Source organism: Myotis brandtii, unplaced genomic scaffold, assembly GCF_000412655.1.
Source record: "Myotis brandtii unplaced genomic scaffold, ASM41265v1 scaffold31, whole genome shotgun sequence".
In the NCBI taxonomy this organism is placed as follows: Eukaryota; Metazoa; Chordata; class Mammalia; order Chiroptera; family Vespertilionidae; genus Myotis; species Myotis brandtii.
The window spans coordinates 1,486,736-1,499,986 of NW_005361873.1; the positions used below are offsets into that span (position 1 = coordinate 1,486,736).

The 13,251-nt window shown below is 40.4% G+C and overlaps 1 long non-coding RNA gene across 1 annotated transcript; it reads left to right on the forward strand.

Moving 5' to 3' along the window:
* Positions 1-1,876: 1,876 nt before the first annotated feature.
* Positions 1,877-12,738, forward strand: LOC106726728. The gene is made up of 3 exons (XR_001362825.1): positions 1,877-1,995; positions 12,335-12,436; positions 12,527-12,738. It is a non-coding gene; the product is annotated as an uncharacterized LOC106726728 (long non-coding RNA).
* The last annotated feature ends 513 nt before the right edge of the window (positions 12,739-13,251 follow it).

Genomic DNA, 13,251 nt, shown 5'->3' on the forward strand with positions numbered 1-13,251 from the left:
TATATTCTGTGAATTTTCTGTGTATGATAAAAGTGGAATATTCAAGAACCCAGACTGTAAGTCTGTTTAGTACCTACCCTGAATATTCACTTCACAACCAAATATCTTGGATGTACATAGAATAAGAAAAATAAAAATTCAAAACCACATCACCTTAATGGAGAATGTGGACTAATGGATGGGAAGCAGGATATGTGAGAGAACACTAAATGAGTTATGTGTGACAAAGCAGAGAAACCCAAGTGGCAACCTGGTTAGTTTTTCAAGAATATGCATATTCCTAGTCACAGAGGAAAGAAGAGATGAAAGGGAGATGAGGTAAGTATGCCTGTTGGTGTGGCTTTACTCAGGACTCCAGATTGACTTGTGAGCCACTGAAGGCAGCTCTTCCTAAAGAGGATTTCTAAATTAACACATTGGTCCTCACTCTGGAGCTGAAGATTTAGCAGTCATTAAAGTTTCCAGCACAATAGGAATCCTCCCCTTCTTAAACATAGTGCTTTAGCCTGGCCAGCATGGCTCAGTGGTTGAGCTTCAATTATGAACCAGGAGATCATAGTTCAATTCCAGGTCAGGCCACATGCCCAGGTTGTGGGCTCAAATCCCAGTAGGGGGGCATGCAGGAGGAGCCAATCGATGTTTCTCTCTCCTCTCCCTCTAAAAAATTCAATGCAAGCATATTTTTTTTAATTAATAAATCTTTTATTGTTCAGATTATTACAGATGTTCCTCTTTTTTCCACCATATCTCCCCTCCACCAGGTTCCCACCCCACCCCATGCCCTTACCCCCTACCACTGTCCTCATCCATAGGTGTAAGATTTTTGTCCAGTCTCTTCCCACACCCCCCACACCTCCTTCCCCCCAAGAATTATCAGTCCATTCCCTTTCTATGCCCCTGCTTCTATTTTTTTTTAACCCAAAACATTTTAAAACTTAAGCATAACATTTCAAGAACAAAAAATGTTTTAAGTCCCAATTTCAATGTCCAAGAGTTCTGAGTCCAAGTTTCAATGTCCGACAGTTCCTTATGTGTAGATGTCAGCAATGATATTTCAGTTCTGGATGGTGGACAAATGGTGGCAATGCAGGTCCGACCCTCTCTGGTTTGATCCTGGGCAACCTGCAGCGACGCACAGCTGCTGACTGCTAGCATGGCAAAGTGACGTCAGCGTCCTTCATCTCTGGATTGTTTTTCCTCTTGTCTTCATGGCTGGAGCATTCCTGATAATTCCTCTCTGTTGCAGGAATCCACATGGTCTTGGAGTTGTTTTCTGAAAATATACAAACATATTCTCGACCGAAGGTTAATAAAGGGAGTTTTACTTGGGGTCTTTTTTATATTTGCCCAAATGATTTTCCTTTGGCTTATTTTGACACCATGTGTGTTTTCCTGGGTGTCTTGCTGTTAGCATAAATGAAAAAATTTTTCTAGATGTAATTTAGTTACAGGATATTTTTCCTTACATGGTATTTTTCCACTATCCCCCCTTTTTTTGATTTAATTATTAGGAGGATTTTTTGGAAAAGTTACAATGCAGAAAAAAAAAAAACTTAAAAAAAAAAAAAGACGTCCATTTTGGTTGGCAGCCACACCATGATATATTAATGACGCAGGAAGTTCCATGTGGTAGATAGTTACCATAAATACTCCAAAGACAATTACACAAGTTTCTGGCCTTTATGTACAAACATACTCTTCCAACTGAGAGGTGGAGTTTATTTTTCCTCTTCTTGACTCTAGACTGCCTTGCAACTACTTTGACTAAAAGAATACAGTAGAAGTAATATTCTGATACTTTTGAGCCCAGACCTTAAGAAGACTGACTGCTTCTGCTTCCTTCCTCTTTGCATGCTCCCTCTTGGAACTCAGCCACCAACCAGCGAGGAAGCCCAAGCAGCTACACAGAGAGGCTACACGGAGAACCAAGACGCTTTGCCAACAGCTCCAACTGAACTCCCATCTGGCAGCCAGAAACAACTTCCAGACATATGGGTGAGACCTTTTGACCTTCAAGCATTCCTAGTACCCCAGCTAGCACTACACAAAGCAGAGTTGCCCATTCAACCAGAATGAGGAAAAAATATAAAGTAAGAGCAGGGTGAAAAGGAAGTTGAACACTGCAATTTCAAATACAGTAATGAAGTGATACCTCATGAGAATGTAACATGAGGGAGTGAGATGGGTTGATATCTGGAGGAAGAGGTCCTAGGCAGAGGAAATGGCCAGTGAGAAAGCCTAATCCAGGCATGGCTATCATATTTGAGAAAAATCCAAGAATCCAGTCTAGTTTGCAACAAGGGAAAGAGTGATAGAACAAGAGATCCAAGAGGTAACAGGGGTTTATAATTGATGGGTTTTTGGTGGGTTAAATGGTAGACCCCCAAAATATATACCCACATCTTAACCCGTTAGGTCCTGTAAATGTGACCTTATTTGGAAAAAGAGTCTTTGCTTATGCAAATAAATTAATGATCTCAAAATGAGCTCATCCTGGATTATCCTCATGGGCTTACATACAATAATACGTACTGTTATAAGAGAGAGAAGAGAAGAAGGCCACGCAAAAACAAGCAGAGATTGGAGTGATACAGCCACAAGCCAAGGAACACCTATAGCCACCAGAAGCTGGAAGAGACAGGGAAGGATTCTCCCCTAAGGACTCCGGAGAGGGTGCACCATGATTTCATACTTCCAGCCCCAGAACAATGAAAGAATACATTTCTGTTGTTTTAAGTGATCAAGTTTGTGGTACTTTGCTACAGCTGCCCTAGGAAACTAAATAGTCTTTCTGGGACATTGTAATGACTTTATTTTTTAACTAGAGGCCCAGAGATTCATGGACTTGGGGGGGTCCCTCAGCCCGGCCTGCACCCTCTCGCAGTCCGGGAGCCCTCGGGGGATGTCCGACTGACAGCGGGTAGCGGGCCTAAGCCATCAGTCGGACATTCTTAGCATTGCTGAGGCAGGAGAGGCTCCTGCCTCTGCCGCTGTGCTCGCCAGCCATGAGCCTGGCTTCTGGCTAAGCAGCGCTCCCGCTGTGGGAGTGCACTGACCACCAGGGGGCAGCTCCTGTGTTGAGCATCTGCCCCCTGGTGGTCAGTGTGCATCATAGCAACCAGTTGTTATGCCATTTGGTTGATTTGCATATTAGCCTTTTATTATATAGGATTGGGGGAAAGAGGGAGCCAATGCAGGGTTAGAGCAGAGAAGCAATATGATCCAATTTACATTTTTTAAAGATTATGGACTCCTAAGCTGAAAATAAATTATAAAGCCCTAAGCATAGAAGTCAGGAGACCAGTTGGGAGGCTATTACAAGCAAGAGAAAATGATAGCACAGGCCAGTACTGCAACAGTGTTGGAGACAAGGAGTGGTAGATTGTGGATATATTTTCCAGGTGGAGAGAATAGAATGTCTAGGTAGATTGGACCTAGAGTATGAGAGAAAGTGAAGAACAAAGGATGACTCCATGTAAGCAAATGGAAAAATGTAGTTGTCATTGACTAAGATGGGAAAGGTTGAAGGGAAGAAGCCCAAGGGAATGCCATTTAGGGCATGTTGAATTTGAGGTGTCTATTAAATATCTAAGTGGAGATGTCAAGCACCCAGTTGTGTATGACCCAAAAATATTAATTAGGGTATGTCAGCCCACAGATGATATTCAAAACCATGGAACTCGGTGAGATCAAACAAATGAGTGAGTACAAAGAAGAGAAGAGGACTAACAACAAAACCTGGAGTATGCTAGCATTAGGAGAAATGGGAAGTAGAAAAAAGGAGGCCAAGAAGGATTAGTTAATGAGACAAGAAGAAATCCCCCCAAAATGTGGTATCTTGGAAGTTAAGTGAAGAAAGTATGTCAAAGAAGGAGTGACTAACCTATGTCAAACACATGATTGGGACAAGTTAGACAAGGACTGAGAATTGTTCAGTGGATTTAGCGGCAGTGAAGGTACATTTGATGTTTGTGGTGATAAATTTAAGATGATAAAGGTCACTGGTGACTTTTACAAGAACATTCCTGGTGAAATTTTAGGGACATAATCCTGATTGAAGTTGGCTTAAGAGGGAATGAGGAAAGAGGAGTTGGAGATGGCATGGAAAAGTCTTTAGGGGAATTTAGCACAGAGGGGAGCAAAGAAATGAGATGGTAACTGGTAAGGAAATGAGGCTTAAAAATGATTTCTGAAATTGCAAGGAAAAGAGAATGTACGTATGCTGATAGTATTCATTATAAGAGCAAAAACGATTTTTAAAAGACAATGTAGAATTGCTGAAGCAATGTCCAATGAGATTGGATCCAGTGCAAGGGTAAAGGGATTGGCACAGCGGGTTCTCCTTAGACACAGACTAGAAGGCAGAGGATGTGGATGCTGGTGGGTGGGTAGTCAGGGGATGTATTCTGGGGATGTTCTCTTCTGTTCACTTCAATATGCTCCATGCAGCAGGAAATGAAAATTAAGATGGGACAGAAGGTGTTGGAGGTTGGAGCAGAGAGGAGATGGTATGAAATAAATGTCCAGGAAATTGGGCGAGTGAATAGCTAGGAAAGTATAGAATGTTTGTCCAGCAGCAGTGAAGGTACATTTGATGTTTGTGGTGATATATTTAAGATGAAAGCAGTCAGCACTAGTGGAGTGTTTTTACCAGCCAAGTTCAGCTGCAAAGAAGCAGGCATGCAGGCCGACTCTTGGATTTAACCAGGGTTCCAAGTTTGCTATGAGTTCTAGAAAACAAGAGAGGTAGACTGTGGCCCAGGATGCACACAGGATAGTGACATAATGATTGACCCTGGAATTTAGGCTGGTAAGAAAGGGAGGGAGGCCATGGAGGGGATGGAGGATAGTGAGGGGTGGTGGGGCCAATGGCTAGAAGGCCAGGGTACTGGCTGGGAGTTGAAGGACTATGGGAGTACCAGAGGGACAATGAAAAGAAACCCAAAGAATCTTAATGTTATAAATACTGAAAACCAGAATAGACCAGGGGGCAGAAGTCTTCCCACTGGACTTTAAATCATGCTAGAAGAGAACCTTTGAGATGGACCAACAACTTCCTAATCCATTATTTCCTATACTAAAAAGTCATTTTACGGACTTTAAAAGCTATTTATTTGTTCAACTTTACAGAAAAACAGGAAGGCTAATTTTTTTTCCAAGCGAATTTGCAATTGTCCCATCTTTAGAGGTGATTCTCATCTCATTCATAACACACTTTCACTTCAAAAGTAATGGTAGAACATGTAGATGCCTCTTCCTATACCAGAGGCTATGTTTCTGACACCCCTTCCTGCAGTTTATAATCTTTGGTTATTTTCATTCTATTATTCTTCCTTGTCACTCATCTCTCTCTTTTTTTCCTTTTTATTGAATTTATTGTGGTGTCACTGGTTAACCAAATTATACATGTTTCAAGTGCACAATTCCACAAGCCATCAACTGTGCACTGTATTATGTGTTCACCACCCCAAGTCAAGACTCCTTCCATCACCATTTAATCCCCACTATACCCTCCTCCACTCCCCCTCTCCCCACCCCCAACAATCACTGCACTGTTGTCTGTGTCCATAAGATTTTTTCTTTTTTACTCAATCCCCTCACTCCCCCACCTCACTCATCTCTCTGAAAATTAAAATATAATGCCTAAACCTGAATATAACATAAAAGCCTCACCAATGCCAAAAATAGTGGGAGGACTATCTTGGGATCCTTGTCCATCATTTAAGTACCCAGAATCATGTCAGTATTGGGTTCGGTGTTTCTCAGGATATACACACCTACCATCTGAGTCAGTGCCAAAAGTAAAATGTGGACTCACTGAGCCACCTTGCACCTGGAGATAGCTCCTGGGGGAGATAGGCAAAAATAAACGGCAACCCCAGGCAACTAGGCCTGATTATATTTTTATTAACACAGTAACTCTTTTACCCATGCAATATCCCAAATTGGATAATTACCTCCCACATTGCCTTCCCCTTGGCTTTGGAGCTAAACACCAGGCTCTTTCTCAATTAGTGTTCTGAGCTTTGAGTCGTTTCTTATGTGCTGTTACCCAGCTGCTACACAACTACCCAGATGTTGCATGAAGCCCTTCCTAAATATAGCTCTTTAGGCACATTCAGAATCCTCTAGGAAAAAAATAAATAACATTAGTATATGATTTTATTGACAATAATCAATATTCACCACTTAAAATGGTTTTTTTTAAAAAAATTAGAAATAAGTCAAATAAGCAAAATTTTATTCTACCTGTGAAATTTTAACTACTGATGTGACTGGGGTAAAATGATCATCAGGTAATAAAATCTGTTTCAAGTTAACTGAGCAGCAATTTCACTCAGTAATATGTTATTACCAAGTATAGATATTCATGGTAAATATGAAATAAAGTATATCAGGGGGGAGGGGAAATCTGCTTGCGTTTTGCATTTAAGTGTTTTCATATTTAAATGGAAACCAAAAAAGCAGAAATATTCTGAAATAAAAACAGAACTGGAATTTCCATTTCCCATCCACATCATAAATGAGGTCATCCCACAGCAATGATTCCTTACACACCACTTTAGAATGAGTGCACTCAGACAGAATCTGTGGCTGGGACCCCAGGCCCTGAAAACTATCCTATACTGGCTTCTGAAGGATGCATATCTCACACACACACACACACACACACACACACACACACACACACTGGATTTACAGCTCTACCAGAAGTCACATAACCTATGGCTAAGTCTATAAAATGTATGACTAACTACTGAAGTAGCCTCAAGCAGAGGTAGCAGAAAACACTGCTCCTTTTACTAGTATACCACTTTGGAAATAAACTCCATTCACTGAGGAAGGTGACAACATATGATGCTTTGACAACATCAAAAACAATATTTAAGAATTTACAAATCCTCTGGCACATGGTTCCATATCCCCAAAAGGATTCACATCCAAGTCCTGTTCTTTAAATCTGAATTCAGAGGGCCACTCAAGCAGCCCCTGTGGCATCTGCATGGGGCTCACATTTGTGCAGCTTTGTCTGCTCAAGTCACCAACCTTCTTCATTGACCTTTCACTTACGAGAGATTTGTTATCAACTCGCCTCTTCTAAGGGAGCACTTTCCAAGATACCAACTTGCAGAGGAATTAGCAGATGGGGAGGCAGGTGGAGGTACAGAGGTTGATGCACTGCTGTGCAAATGAAAGAATCAAAGGGAACTCACAACTGAAAGGAGAAATGAAGTAGAACTAATTCTTTCAGTACAGTAAGTAAGGGGCATGGTTTGCATTGACGACTGGGCCCTGCAGGATGTGAGTGTGTGTGTGCTGTAGAGACAGCCAGCTCCTGTCTGGCACACACTGGCCCTGACTGCATCATGGTCATCGGTGCCTGTTAGCAAAGCCCGAATCTCTGGGCTCCCTGGTAATGACCAGCCTGCATTCCACTGCCCTTAGCACAGCTGAGGCTGCACATAGCCTGTGAATCATTCGCTCATTCCCAAAGTCGTCCAAAGTTTGAAAGAGGAGAAATATTGCCATGATATTTACACCACGTAGAGCACAATTTTCCTTTCTTCAGAATAGTATAAAAATAAAGAAAATGTTTTGGGATAAACTAAAGGAGATGTGTCTGAGGGAGACTGAGGAAGTAAAAAGAGGGGGAATTCCCCATTACAGGTCTTAAATTGGAGGGAAGGGGGAGCATGGAGGGAGAGAGAGAAAAATTAGTGTTTAAGAAAAAAAATGAATTAAATGAAAGGAATGCTAGGTAACTTGGGAAATTATTTCTTCAAATTCTTAGGTTTTCTTCTAGCATTTCCTGTCAGCTGTCTGGCTATCTACCAGAGAAAAGAAAAATCTCCCAATATGGTTCCTGTGGGAATTTGAATTGTAAGTCTGAAAAATAACAATGGTCCACAGACCAGAGAAGGAAATGGTAAAATTTCTAAATGACTAGAGTGGAAAGATCAAGAATGCAACATGTTGTGTTTTTCCACTTTTCTGTGTGGTAATGCATAGGATACATTTATCTGCTGTGAAGTCCTACCGATGAATTGGAATGAAGTAGCAGCATCCTCCAGTGAAATTATGCATCTATTAAATATTTTGCCACATCTCTAACAATGTGTATTCAGTAACATGTGGGATTTCGGGATTTGTGTTCTCCAATCAGCCAGACTACATCTCAATCCAAGCTCCTCTCTATCTCTGTGACCCTGGCAAGTGATTCAAACACCCTGAGCTTGTTTCCTCCTCTAGAAAATAGGAACAATAACACAGAGTTGCATGGATTAAGTTCATTGAATAGTACCTGCCACATAGTATGTACACAATACATGTTAGCTATTATTATTACTATCATTATCACATCAGTAATAGTTATTTCCAAATATAATAGGAATCTTTGTATTTTCAAATCAATTTTCCTAAGTTCAGGGGGAAATTGATCATCCAGATACTTATGATATGACAAAAAACTTCATAAAAATACTCATCAGATATTTTATTTTTATTTCTCAATACACACACATATATATTGAATTATATATTGGCTAATTATGCAAAATGTATTATAAATATATAAAATATGCAGTGTATTTTTATATCTTTAATTATACCTATAATTTTAATTTTATATTGCCAACCTGTATATTCTAGCAGAGATGACTTACAGAGCTGAAGTTAAATACAGCTCTAGTTTCTTGATATTTCATTAAAAAATAGGGAACAAAGGCCATTGGAATCTATTGCTCTGCATGGCAAACATTAGGCAGTCTCATGAGTGACTGACTGAATAAATGAATGAATGAATGAATATTAGCTGTCTCAGTCAGTTTTCAGGCTATCCTTCTGTTAATATCATTTTCCTCCATACCATTTTTTCAACTTCCTATTCAAATACTGGCTCACTTGTGAAAAGTCTTTGAATTGATCACAAGACAAATATTATACTTAAAAAAACACACAGAGGCTTCCCTGGCCAGCGTGGCTCAATTGGTTGGGCATCATCCCATGCAACAAAAGGTTTCTAGTTTGATTCCAGGTCAGGGCTCATACCAGGGTTGTGGGCTTGATCCTTCGTGGGGGACGAGAGGAGGCAGCTGATTGATGTCTCCCTCTCACATCAATGTTTCTCTCTCCCTCTCCCTTCTTCTCTGTCTAAAAATCAATTTTAAAATATTTTTAAAAATTAAAAAATCACACACACAGAGACTTCCATTCAAGATGGCAGCATAGGTGAATATGATAATTGCCTCTTTCCACAACCACATCAAAAATACAACTAAATTACAGAATAACTATCATTCAGAACTGCCTGAAATCCAGCTGAATTAAAGTCCTATAACTAGGAATTTAAAGAAGAAGCCACATTAAGCCTGGTAGGAGGTATGGAGACTCGAAACGAGCTGGTCCCGCATCCACATGTGGTGGATAAAAATTGGGAGAGCTATCTTGGCAGAGGTCCCCGCCTGAAAACTGAGGGGTCCCAGCTCCACACCAGGCACCACAGCCCAGGATTCCAGTGACAGGAGGAGAAGTTCCCATACTTGTGGCTGTAAAAACCAGCAGGGATTATAGCTGAGTGCGACAGGGCTGCTGGAGTCCCAGGCAGTTCCGCTTAATGGACCCACTCACAGACTTACTCAGACTCACTTCCTCTGAGTTCCAGCCCTGGGGCAGCAGCTTGAAAGGCACCAGGAATATATGGAGAGGAATTGAAGTGTCTGACATCAGAGGGAGAGCTAAAGGGCAGCTTTCTCCCAGACAGAAGTGTTGGCAGAGGCCATTGTTCCTTTTCTGAGCCCTTCCCCCACAGAGCCGGCAGGTGGGCATCATAGCTGAGTCTCCATCTACCTGGTTCACAACTTCATCCCATCCTGGTGATTTCCTGAGACCCCACCCCACCAAATTGTTGGCCACCAGAGGTATTTCCAGTGGCTTTTCTATATGAATGGCCTGTCTTGTCTCATGCTTCAGACTTTCCTAAAATCTTTCAAACAAGTAGTATCTGGCCTCAGCATGCTCCATACCTCTCCCTAAGTAGACCCAGACCTAGCACTAGCTGATCATGGTTCCCAGCTTGGTCTCTCCTTGGCATCTCCAAGCATAGTACAAGTAGCAGCCATCTGCAGATAGCTTTATAGTTCATCCTCAGTGACCCTAGGCCCGTGGACGGCAAACTGTGGCTCACGAGCCACATGCGGCTCTTTGGCCCCTTGAGTGTGGCTCTTCCTAAGCCTTAGGAGTACCCTAATTAAGTTACTAACAATGTACCTACCTATATAGTTTAAGTTTGAAAAATTTGGCTCTCAAAAGAAATTTCAATCGTTGTACTGTTGATATTTGGCTCTGTTGACTAATGAGTTTGCCGACCACTGCCTGGGCAAAACACGGGTGGTGGCTGACTTTGGCCTGCACCTCCTGGGAGGCCCCAAGCCAGTGCACGCAGTGGACAGCTTTAGACTATGTCAAAGCACCTCCACAAGCAACATACTCAATTGGCAGACTCAGCAGGCACAAGAGCCCTGCTAAAGTAAATTCTGCTCTGTGAGGTGGGTCCCTGCATAGCTGATCCTCCACAGTAGTCACTGCCAGTCCTTGCAGCTAGTTGGCCTGGGGGTAAATCCTTCCCATTGATGTGCCAACAGCAACCAAGGCTCAACTACAAGAAGGTGTGCACAGCCCACACAAGGAGGCTGATCTGGAGTTCCCAGCTCGGGTGAATGGAGAGGCTGTGCCACTGAGCCCTACAGGACACCTACTACATTAGGCCACTTTGTATTTGGAAACAACACAGGGAAGCTGCAAAAATGAGGATACAGAGAAACATGGCCCAAATGAAAGATAGAACAAAACTCCAGAAAAAGAACTAAGAAAAATGGAGACAAGAAATCTACTAGGTAGAAAGTTCAAAACACTATAAGGATGTGCAGTGAACTTATTGAGAATTTCAACACCATAAAAAAAGACATGGAAACAAAAAAAGAACCAGTCAGAAATGAAAGATACACTAACTGAAATGAAGTATAATTTACATGGAATCAACAGTACAGTAGATGAATCCAATAACCAAATCAGTGATTTGGAACACAAGGAAGCAAAAAAAAAATACCCAATCAGAACAGCACAAAGAAAAAAAGAATCCAAAAAAAATGAAAAGAGTGTAAGGAGCCTCGGGAACAACTTCAAGCATACCAACATTCACATCATGGGGGTGCACAGAAGGAGAAGAGAGAGAGCCAGAAATTGAAATCCTACTTGAAGAAATAATAACATTAAACTTCCCTAACTTGGTGAAGGAAATTGACATACAAGTCCAGGAAGCAGAAAATCCCAAAACAGATGAACCCAAAGAGGCCCACACCAAGATACGTTGTAATTAAAATGCAAAAGGTTAAAGACAAAGAGAGACTCAAAAGCAGCAAGAGAAAAGCAGTTAGTTACTTACAAGGCAGCTCCCATAAGACTTCAGCTGATTTCTCAACAGAAACTTTCCTTAGAAGGAAATGGCAAGAGATATTCAAAGTAATGAAAAGCAAGGAGCTACAACCAAGATTACTCTACCCAGCAAAGACATCTTTTAGAACTGAAGAACAGATAAAGAGCTTCCCAGATAAGAAAAAGCTGGAGTTCATCACCACCAAACCACTATTACATGAAATGTAAGTCTTTTCTTTAAGAAGAAGGAAAGATTAAAAAGATAAAAAATATGAACAATAATATGGTAATAAATACATATCTATCAATATTTAAATCTACAAACAAACAAAATAAATGAACAAACAGAACAGAAACAGACTCATAGATACAGAGAACATTTTGATGGTTGCCAGATAGGAAGGGGGTATAGGGAATGGGTGGAAAAGGTGAAGGTATTAAGAAGTACAAATTCGTTTTTACAGAACAGTAATGGGGATGTAAGCTACAGGCTTACGGAATATAGTCAATAATATTCTAATAACTATGTATATTGTCAGATGGGTACAAGATTTATCAGATGATCACTTAGTTTTATAATGTCTAATGACTGCACTGTACACCTGAAACTCACATAACATTGTAGGTCAACTATAATTGAAAAATAAAACATGATTTTAAAAAATAAACAAACACATAGTCACATGCCATACATTATGCTTGTCATAATTTTCTCCAATGCCTCTTTTTTTTTTCAAAAACCACCTCAATTCTCTCATAGAGTTACCTTGAATAACTTGAAAGCAAAAGTATTTTCCTACCTACCATAACCAGAATCAATATATCTTCCCCACCCTGGAACAGAGGATGAAGTAAATGTGAAAAGACATCATGTAATAGTCACTCTATCCATCTGTTTTCTTAGGAATTAGGCTCCAACAGGTCTGAGACCATGTCTTCTGAAAATCATGGATGCCCAATAAATATGATTTGAAACTGTGTTGCTGGAAGGACTAAGGCTCTCTATGTGAGTATCCTTATTCTAGGTTACCATGGCCTGAATGGTGCTTATTCCTCATTATATTTCCACTTTCTCTGTTTCTTGGTTTTCTTCCAGACTCCAGTCAAGGCCAGAAAGTCTACCCTTTACTCAGCTAATGGTGTCTCCTCCTTTCTTCATCTTGCCTGCTATTAAATAGAGCTTTATATAGTACCCAGACTGTCAGCCCTCTCAGATGAATTACTTTTTCTGAAAATAAAATAAAATAAAATGATTCATGGTCTTGACCCTTGGGGCTGGAAAGTAATGTCTCATTGAGTGAAAAGGCAGCATAAAACTTTAGAAAAACTGCAATTTATATTTCAGCTCATACCTGCTAACTTTCCAGCAGTTGATGGAAATTATTGTGAAGAAACAAAAAAGAATTTGGCCATGTGGTATGGAAATAGCAATAAAAAACTATTCTGCATATAAAAAATAAAGGAAAGCAATTATTAGTAGTCCAACTACTAGTAGGGTTCAGTCATTGGTTTTTTTGCTCATTCAGGATATTATAATCTCTTTGGGGAAAGTTTATTCCAAAACATTACTCCTAATAACTCATTTGTTGTCTTATTTATGTGAAGTAGATCCACTAATTCTAGCACAGAAAGACAAAAATGTGTAAGTAAAATATATTTGGTTTAAGTAGAGTGTAGGAATGAGATCAAATTATTTTACCAGTTTGAATATCAAAATTCTTAAAGATTAATTAAAGAGGGAATAAAGAGGAATAGAAAACACTAAGTCCAGTCACTCTTCTTATGTGTTTTTTTTGCATATATTTTAAAAAGTCATACATT